Source organism: Caretta caretta, chromosome 4, assembly GCF_965140235.1.
Source record: "Caretta caretta isolate rCarCar2 chromosome 4, rCarCar1.hap1, whole genome shotgun sequence".
In the NCBI taxonomy this organism is placed as follows: domain Eukaryota; kingdom Metazoa; phylum Chordata; order Testudines; family Cheloniidae; genus Caretta; species Caretta caretta.
In genome coordinates this window covers 46574462-46584664 of record NC_134209.1, presented here as the reverse complement: position 1 = coordinate 46584664, position 10203 = coordinate 46574462, and positions in this window count along the sequence as shown.

Below are 10203 nucleotides of genomic sequence, written 5' to 3'. Positions count from 1 at the left end.
ACTGTGGGGCCATGCGGGTACCCATAGCAGTGCCACACTGACTTGAAAGTATATATTGTCCCCAAATGTGAAATAGTTGTGGGTGAGGACAAAGTCACAAAGGTCAGCCACCAGGTTTGCCATGACATTATCGGGGATACTGTTTCTGATAGCTTGTAGACCATCTTTGTGTGGAATGTTGCTGTAGAGGGCTTCTACATCCATGGTGGCCAGGATGGTGTTTTCAGGAAGATCACCGATGGACTGTAGTTTCCTCAGGAAGTCAGTGGTGTCTCGAAGATAGCTGGGAGTGTAGGGCCTGAGGAGAGAGTCCACATAGCCAGACAATCCTGCTGTTAGGGTGCCAATGCCTGAGATGATGGGGCATCCAGGATTTCCAGGTTTATGGATCTTGGGTAGCAAATAGAATACCCGTGGTCAGGGTTCTAGGCATGTGTCTGCACAGATCTGTTCCTGTGCTTTTTCAGGAAGTTTCTTGAGCAGATGGTGTAGTTTCTTTTGGTAATCCTCAGTGGGATCAGAGGATAATGACCTGTAGAATGTGGCGTTAGAGAGCTGCCTAGTACAATACCCACTTGCTGAAGTGAAGAAACAGATTGACAGAGCCAGAAGAGTACCCAGAAGTCACCTACTACAGGACAGGCCCAACAAAGAAAATAACAGAACGCCACTAGCTGTCACCTTCAGCCCCCAACTAAAACCTCTCCAGTGCATCATCAAAGATCTACAACCTATCCTGAAAAATGATCCCTCACTCTCACAGATCTTGGGAGACTGACCACTCCTCGCTTACAGACAACCCCCCAACCTGAAGCAAATACTCTACAGCAACCACACAACAAAAACACTAACCCACAAACCTATCTTTGCAACAAAGCCTGATGCCAACTCTGTCCACATATTTATTCAAGTGACACAATCATGGGACCTAATCACATTAGCCACACCATCAGGGGCTCGTTCACCTGCACATCTACCAATGTGATATATGCCATTATGTGCCAGCAATGCCCCTCTGCCATGTACATTGGCCAAACCAGACAGTATCTACACAAAAGAATAAATGGACACAAATCTGACATCAGGAATCATAACATTCAAAACATCATAACATCCAATGAAGTCAGCTGTAGCTCACGAAAGCTTATGCTCAAATAAATTGGTTAGTCTCTAAGGTGCCACAAGTACTCCTTTTCTTTTTGCGAACATTCAAAAACCGGTAGGAAAACACTTCAACCTCTCTGGCCACTCAGTAACAGATTTAAAGGTGGCAATTTTGCAACAGACAAACTTGAAAAACAGACTCCAACGAGAAACTGCTGAGCTTGAATTAATATGCAAACTAGATACCATTAACTTGGGTTTGAATAGAGACTGAAAGTGGCTGGGTCATTACACATATTGAATCTATTTCCCCATGTTAAGTATCGTCACATCTTCTTGTCAACTGTCTAAATGGGCCATCTTGATTATCACTACAAAAGTTTTTTTTCTCCTGCTGATAATGGCTCATCTTAATTAATTAACCTCTTACTCCACCTTTTCATGTTCTCTGTGTGTGTGTGTGTGTGTATGTATGTGTGTATATATATATCTTCTTACTATATGTTCCATTCTATGCAACTGATGAAGTGGGCTGTAGCCCACAAAAGCTTCTGCTCAAATAAATTTGTTAGTCTGTATCCACAAAAAGAACAGGAGTACTTGTGGCACCTTAGAGACTAACACGGCTGCTACTCTGAAACTAGTCATATGATACTTGCTATTTCTTATACTCTATAACTTTATCTTCTCCATTATTCATACTTTCAGCAGGACCCTCAGCATAGTCTTAAACTCCTTTATAATACCAAAATAGGACAATTCTAACGCTATTGTAAATCTACTTGACAAGAAGCAAAGATTCTGGAATGGCAAAAACAGTAGAGGTGGGGCTGCTATTTAATAGTAATTCTGAAAATAAACATCCTTTCCCAGAGAAACAAAAAACCTCGATCTCCTGAATCCACTTCACAGTGAGAGGTCTTTAGAAACTGGCACTTCTGTAAATAGAGTTAATATCAACATTCAAGACAGGTTACTGGCTTGCCCAAATGACTTGAGTAATAAAGTGTTTGAGATAATAACTACTCTTGAAAGTAGAGAGAGTGGAATAAAAACATCAAACCAAGAAGAGTCAGATCCAGTAGAAAACCCTTCAAATTTAAAAACAAAACAAAAAAAAACTGTTTAAAAATCAATATAGCTTAGTGTACACAGTACATACATAGAGCACATGGGAAATATTTCTCAACCGGCTAGGTTGGAATTGCATTGTACATGACTCATATCAGCCCCACATTTTATTGGAACTACTTGACACCAGAGCAAATGGGCATATGTGTCTGATAGGTTAAATTGAAGTGTATACAGAGAGGTAGACTTGGGGAATATGTTGAGTATGCAAACTCTTAACATTATGAACTTATCTGTGAAATAGTTAGAAAATTAAATATAAATAGGACTTTCACATGAAGGGAGACATGTTGGGAAAATCTTTTAGCGTGAAGGCACTTGCCACTTGTACAGAACATGCAGTTTTCCCTCTCCTATGGAAATAAGAAAATAACAGTACTTTGTTTTTACTACAAGGATAGATATGGGATTTCCATTAATACAAGCTGTGGAGTCAGGTTGACAGCTAGTCTCAAGTCACTGCCCACTTACTTTTCATGCCCTGTAGGCAAACACATACTGGGAAGAATGACAAGAAATGAACCAGTCCATCAGGTGTATAGAAGATACAAACCAGATATTTTATGAGGACCTGACTTAGAACCTAGAGACCTTGGACCTGATCCAAAGCCCACCAATGTTCGGGGGCTACTAATAGTTATTTCAATGTGCTTTCAATTGGGCTCCTAAGGAGCAGCTCCTGTCTTCCTAAAGTAACTGGCAGATCTAGAGTGACTGTGTTTTCCCAAAGAGAAAACAGGGCACTCCATGGGGCTACTGTAAGGGCTTGTATCCTCCCCACACTTGGGGCTGGCCTGAGCATCCCTGCCTTCATGGTGCCAGCTTGAGGGCCCCCCTATTTTCCCACATGCAGGGCGGGCCTGAGGGCCCCCCCCACTTCCCACCCGCGTGGGCCAGCATTGCTCCTTGCCACCCCACATGTTCCTCTGCACCCCACTAGGGGTTGTACCCCACTTTTTGACAAAACTGTGCATTTGTCCAGTTCGTTCTTGCCAGCTGCTGATCAGCTGACAAGAGCAAATGGAACACATGCCCTATTTTGCCAAAAAAGTTGGGATGGCTGGGGCAGGGCTTAAAAAAGAGACTGTCCGGGCCAAAATGGGATGTATAGTCACCCTAGGCAGATCAGAATTGGGTAGTAAAACAAAGAGCCTGAAATATGACATTTTTTGAGAACACCGATGGAGCCCCTTTGCCTCAGACATAAGAGTTATCTTAGTATGTTTAATAAGTGGGCCCTTCTTTTAAAGACCTGATCATGCATTCCAGTGACCTGAAAGGGAGTATTACTACTTCCCCTCCACTGCATTTTTAGTCCCACTAAATTCAATGGGCCAGAGCCTTATCACACCTCTGGTTCCTTTGCATGATCCTGTAAGCGGACCCAGCTCCCTAGAGGCATACAGACAGCTTACTCCTTCCTTCCCTCCCTCCCCCATATACCTCAGCATGGAGATGGCTGGGGAAAGTGCACATGGCCAGACACTGCTCCATTTAAGCAATTCCCGGTGACCACTAGGAGAAATTAGAGCATCCCTCTATGTTACATGTGTCAGAGGACAAACTGGCTCTTGAAAGACCCAAAGTGTCTTAAAGCTACCTTTGTCTCCACCCCCTTCCTTACCTGGGCTGGTTGAGAATCTGGCCTGGTGGATTTAAACCAAAGTAAAACTGGTGTAAATGACAGTAGCATTGACTCTTAAATTTAATAATAAAATGCTTTCTATGGCTCTGCCCCATACTCCAGCCTTAGCCCCTACTGCTTGCTCGCTTAAACTTGAAGTGTTCCTATTTGTCTCATTTGTTTGTTGTTAGCAGCCTAGAGACAAACTTTAAAGACAACTGAAAAGTGATTTCTGCAAGATCAGTCCCTGGGTTGCTTAGGTTAACAGTGGGGCAAAGTAGTAGTCATGCAACCTGGATATTCTGCCTTTCGGAGGAAGAAAACTTTTTGGTGTTTGGGGTATTGTGTCTCAGCAACATGCTCTGCTATGGCCTCTACCTATGTCCTTATCACTTGGCTAGTTACTACTTGGCTATTTCTGCTTTTGTTGGCATTACTTACTATTTCCTGAGTACTCCTACTGAACATAAAATGTTTCTATTTCTATAATTAAAAATAGTCTAATTCTCCACGGCCTTGCACTTTTGTGCCCATTTACATCTAGGGAAATCTGGTGTAAGATGCTGCCCCTCTGAACAGGTACGTGTGACTAGTATACAAGATGCAAAGCATTGAATAATCAGTTTATTCTTTCTTAATTTTTGGCAGACTCCTGGTCAAATAAGGAAGGTTACTTGCCTTCTGGAAAACTTCCCTTGATCTTGCACCATTCAGGGCCTATTGTGGGAGTACTTGCTGAGTAAGTTGCTTCTCAAAGTGAGTAATGGTGGCAGAATTGTACCCAAGAGCAAAAGAAAGGTGGGGAAAGGCAAATACTTAGAAGTCTGATTGCGAAAAAAAAAAATTAAAAAGGGATCCAAATGGCTTTCAAAGAGAGTAGTATATTTATATTCTAAAAGAATATGCAGAAAATCCCCTTGTCTTTGTTGTTCAGGTCAAAATAGAAGCTCTTAGTAGGCTTCAAGTCTATAAGAATACTAAATAAAACCAATAAAAGTGTGATAGGACCAAGTACTAACTAACTCAGAGCTAGGCTGTGCCATTTATGCACAGCTTCAGTCTTTATATGGGACTGTGGAATCTGTGGGACTATTTGCAGAGTAAGGTATTTCTCAACAGCCGAAATTCACCTCTGCTCACTGGGCCAGTACCTCTAGGCACCACTTAAGTGTCATGTAAAATAGGGCCTGAATAGAATTCAAGTAGTGCACAGGACTTGTGCTGCACAGGGTTGAGTTTAATGAGTCGGGATAAGAGAATCAGGCCCTCGTGATTTATTACTTAGCAAATCAGTCTATTAAAAAAACAGTTTGCCTGTCAAAAGTAGTGTTTAGTTAACAAGGTGTCTTGTGAAAACTGGCTTGCATTTTTTTTTGGCTCTTACACTTCCAACTGCCAGAGGCCTGTTTTTATTGTACTTCGTAGCTTTAAAAACCCCCACTATTACTGACTTTTACTCTTGTATTGTTTTGGCAGAAAGGGCATTGAAGTTAAGAAGCTTGCCCTTGTGGAACTAGGTATATTTTTAAATGTATGTTTCAATAATACACTTATTTTACTTCTCTTTTATGTTGATATGGGGGAAAAACACAAATTAGGGTTGCTTTTTATATACAACTTATAGCAAGAATGCGTTCCCCTCCTTCAGTTCAGGGGTGTTAAGAACTGGATGTGACTGAAACCTAACTGGGTTTTAAAGAATATTCCATTGCCTTAGTACTTGATGAGGTCAGAGTGTGAGACGCAATGTGACAAAGACCCAGAACAAGGTACCTGTAGTGTATAGGAATTAGGTAGTAGAAGTCTGTCAAGGTTCCTCCCCCACTCTGAACTCTAGGGTACAGATGTGGGGACCTGCATGAAAAACCTCCTAAGCTTATCTTTACCAGCTTAGGTCAAAACTTCCCCAAGGTACAAAATTTTACACCCGTTATCCTTGGAATGGCCGCTACCACCACCAAACAATTACTGGTTACTGGGGAAGAGCTGTTTGGACGCGTCTGTCCCCCCAAAATACTTCCCAAAACCTTGCACCCCACTTCCTGGATAAGGTTTGGTAAAAAGCCTCACCAATTTGCCTAGGTGACTACAGACCCAGACCCTTGGATCTTAAGAACAATGAACAATCCTCCCAACACTTGCACCCCCCCTTTCCTGGGAAATGTTGGATAAAAAGCCTCACCAATTTGCATAGGTGACCACAGACCCAAACCCTTGGATCTGAGAACAATGAAAAAGCATTCAGTTTTTACAAGAAGACTTTTAATAAAAAATAGAAGTAAATAGAAATAAAGAAATCCCCCCTGTAAAATCAGGATGGTAGATATCTTACAGGGTAATTAGATTCAAAAAACATAGAGAACCCCTCTAGGCAAAACCTTAAGTTACAAAAAAGATGCACAGACAGAAATAGTTATTCTATTCAGCACAATGCTTTTCTCAGCCATTTAAAGGAATCATAATCTAACACATACCTAGCTAGATTACTTACTAAAAGTTCTAAGACTCCATTCCTGTTCTGTCTCTGGCAAGAGCAGCACACAGATAGACTCAAAACCTTTGTTTGTCTCCCTCCTCCCAGCTTTTGAAAGTATCTTGTCTCCTCATTGGTCATTTTGGTCAGGTGCCAGCGAGGTTACCTTTAGCTTCTTAACCCTTTACAGGTGAGAGGAGCTTTCCCCTGGCCAGGAGGGATTTCAAAGGGGTTTACCCTTCCCTTTATATTTATGACAAAGTCCTCTAAAATAGTTTGTGTACCTTCTAGTGAGCTCTGTTTTCTATGTTGCAGAAGCTATCCAGAACCCTGCCAAAGAAGCTGTGTGTGTGAGAGAGAGAGAGAGAGAGAGAGAGAGAATTAGTAAATATGGTTATTTAAATCCCCCTCTGTTCATGGATTCCTTCATATTATGTTCTATAGAAAGCAAAAGACAACAGGACTCAAAAAAATGTACTCATACAGAAAAATTAAAATGACGTAAGAATTGTTTACACTAAAGAAATGAATACTTCTACAACCTTAGTTTCTTTCTTTATGATAAAAGCAAGAGGGCATCAAATGCAAAGCGGCATCAAATTTGAGTGGAATGTAGAACTTTGGCACTGAAATGAGTGTACACTTAAGAGCATATTCAATACATTTTAAGATATGAAAAATCTGGAACTGCTACCTGTGGTCCTGATTGCTTTCTCTTATGAGAAGATTTGTAGGATAGGGGAGTGAAGGGGGAGAACTCCTTCAGGATCCTCTTAAGAACATAAGAATGGCCATGCTGGGTCAGACCAATGATCCATCTAGCCCAGTATCCTGTCTTCCAACAGTGGCCAGAACCAGATGTGTCAGAGGGAGTGAATAGAACAGTGCAATTATCAAGCAATCCATCCCCCCCGTGTCCAGTTCCAGCTTCTAGCTGTCAGAGGTTTCGGGCGGGGTGGGCAAACTTTTTGGTCTGAGGGCCAATTCTGGATATGGAAATTATATGGCGGGCCATGAATGCCCGGTGGTGGAGGGGGGACTCTATAAGGGATGTTACCGAGGTGCAGGGAGTGGGAACTCTTGGGATGTGGCGCTGGGGAGGGGGGCGGGCTCTACAGGGACCGTATCAGGGACTCTTAGGAGCCCTGCTGGCAGTGACAGCAAGGTGGCCGTACCAGGCACTGCCATGGGCGGAGGCACCCTAGCTGGGATGGGTGTGGCCCCTGGGCGATTTCGAGGCTCTCAAGGGTGGGGCCGTAGGAGACTGGGAGGGGATTCGATGTGCTGCCCAGGGGGTAGGGAGGGGCTGCCATGTAGGGGTGGGGTTCTGATCCCAGAAAGAGTGTGGTGAAGTCATGCCTGTGCAGTGTGGCTCTACATGCTGGAAGATGGTGCTCATCAAGAGAATTGTGAGTCGGGAGCTGGGAGCGCAGGGTGGGTGGAGTGGGGCAAGCCCCTGACCCCGCTCCCCGGCAGGAGCTCAAGGGCTGCATAAAGACGTCTGATGGGCCGAAAGCGGCCCACAGGCCGCAATTTGCCCACCCCAGGTTTAGGGACACCCAGAGCATTATCACAGAATTATCATTGTATCAGCCCATTGGAGGGTGATCTTTGATGCTCAGAGGAAACAGAAATGGTTCTGCCCTCCAATCACAAATCCCTTGGTATTCTTGGGAGTTAGGTTATGCTGTCAGGACTCTTACTAGCCACTTGTGCTGAGTTCCCCAGCATAAGGGATGTTGCAAAACAGTTAGTGCATGCATACTCATTAACTCCCTGTATGGTCCAGTCCTTCACCCAGCAGAGATCCATGTGCACAGGAAAGGCCCCCGGCTGATCCTGAGACAAGGAGTACTAATCATTCATAGGCTCCCTTCCTAATGGGGATGTGTAGATCACTCTAGAGTTGTATCCTTTGTGCTGCTATAACTGGGGGAAACAGTGCTTTAGTTATAATGAAAAAAATCCCCAGGATATGACACCTTTTGACTGATCAAGTGTTTTAAAAAAGGTGAGACATATATACAGAAGAATATAGTGACTAGAAATACCGTGTCCCCTCCCCCCCCCCAAAAAAAAACATCCCGGGGGAGGGGGAGATTAACTTTTTTTTAATTACATTTTTATTCATAATCTTTACTAAGTGTAGTTGCAGATATATATGGTGATATGTATATATTAAAGTTCTATTCTTGAGACCTTGAGCACTTATCTCTCTAGCTGACCATTGTGTATTGTCTTACAATAGAAGTCTATTAGCATACTAAGTCAAATGCTAATGAACGGACCTCAGAAGGAAAATTAACAGGAAGAGGTACACAAAGGAGGGGGGGAACCCTATAAGCAGAAAAAGCAAGGACTGGTCCATAGGTGCTGGGACTAGAGGTGTTGGGGTTGCTGCTGCACTCCCTGGCTTGAAGTAGTAGTAACCCAAATACGTGGTTTATACCTTCAGCTCCCGCACTATAAAAATTGTTCTATCACTACTGGACTGGTCTGACATATCAGGGGGTGCAGGAAGACTCCCTGGCTTCCTTCCTCTGGGGGAGGCAAGTTGCCGGCAGGCTTGATCTCATGAAAGGAAGGTCTCAGCCATCCTGGTTGAAAACCACTGTGAGAAGGACTTTGGGAAAGCAACTCTCTATTTGACAAGAGGGCATCTTGTTAGTAAGTTTAAGCTCTAAAATGCATGTTGTATTATTTAGTATGTAACCCTTTGTTTCCACTAATCCTACTTGCTATCATTTTGAATCTGTTCTTTGTTAAAACTTGTTTTCACTACAAACATGTCTTAAAAACTGTAAAATAGAGCTAGGAGTCTAAGGTATAAGAAGTAAGCTGTGGTGTACTGTTCCTTTTGAGACTGGTTATTCTGTGACTGTTCAGTGGAAAGGGGGCTGGATACTCCAGGGGAATGCTTACCAGAAGTAGGAGTTGGAGAGTCTCGATTGCTTGCCTTTAGAGTACAGCTTGCCCTCTCAGTCCATGCTTGTGCTGCCTGTGGACAGGGGTTTCAGGGAGCTGACCCCCTGCAGACACAGACAAGGATCCCTCATGTTAAGGGCAGGTGGTAGAGAGGTGCCTTACAACCCTGGGTACCCTCAGGGAGCGTCACAATCAGTCACATCATACCAGCACTCACAAAGGTAGAGCTCAGGACAAATATAAAAAACCTTTGGAACAAGATGTGTTTGGAAAAAGCTGGAGCAGCAGTATGATGGCAGTTAGAAACCCAAGAAAGCTGAAGTTCTGAATCTATCCTACAGACCTTAATAGAGCTCTAAAGTGGTCATGCTGTCCTCTGCCAACCATTGAAGAACTACTGCCATGCCATGGAAAAATTGTTTTGGTCCAGGATGCCAAAGTTGGGTTTGGGAAGGAAATGTTGGGCACAGAAGCTGCTACTTGGCAACTTTCTAGACATTTTCAAGTGATCATAGTGGCTTAGAATGTCTTTTAGAATTTTAGCCACACCAGAAGAGAGTCAGAAGTGACACTAAGAACCTCGAAAGGATTGCCTGGGGTGGAGGTCATTGCAGAGGTGAAAGTAGAGATAGCTGGCCACACTCACAATTTTGATTGTACTGCTAGAGAGAGCACCAAAGAAAAATCTCTGTTGAACAAAAAGAGAGACTGAGTTCTGGCTGTCTGATCTCAACTGATGGTGTATTGTACCAACCTAATGTCCAAGCATATTGGCTACACCTATCCAGAAAATGTCTGAACAGTACAAACAAGTTGTAGCATACATGAATTAACAAGAAAAATGTCTGCCCTATCTGGCCAAAGTGTGTGAGCCTCTCTGCTTCAAAGGGTGCAAGCTTGTGCTTCTTCTGAATTGATGACTGTTGTCATTACGGATTTCTCTAAG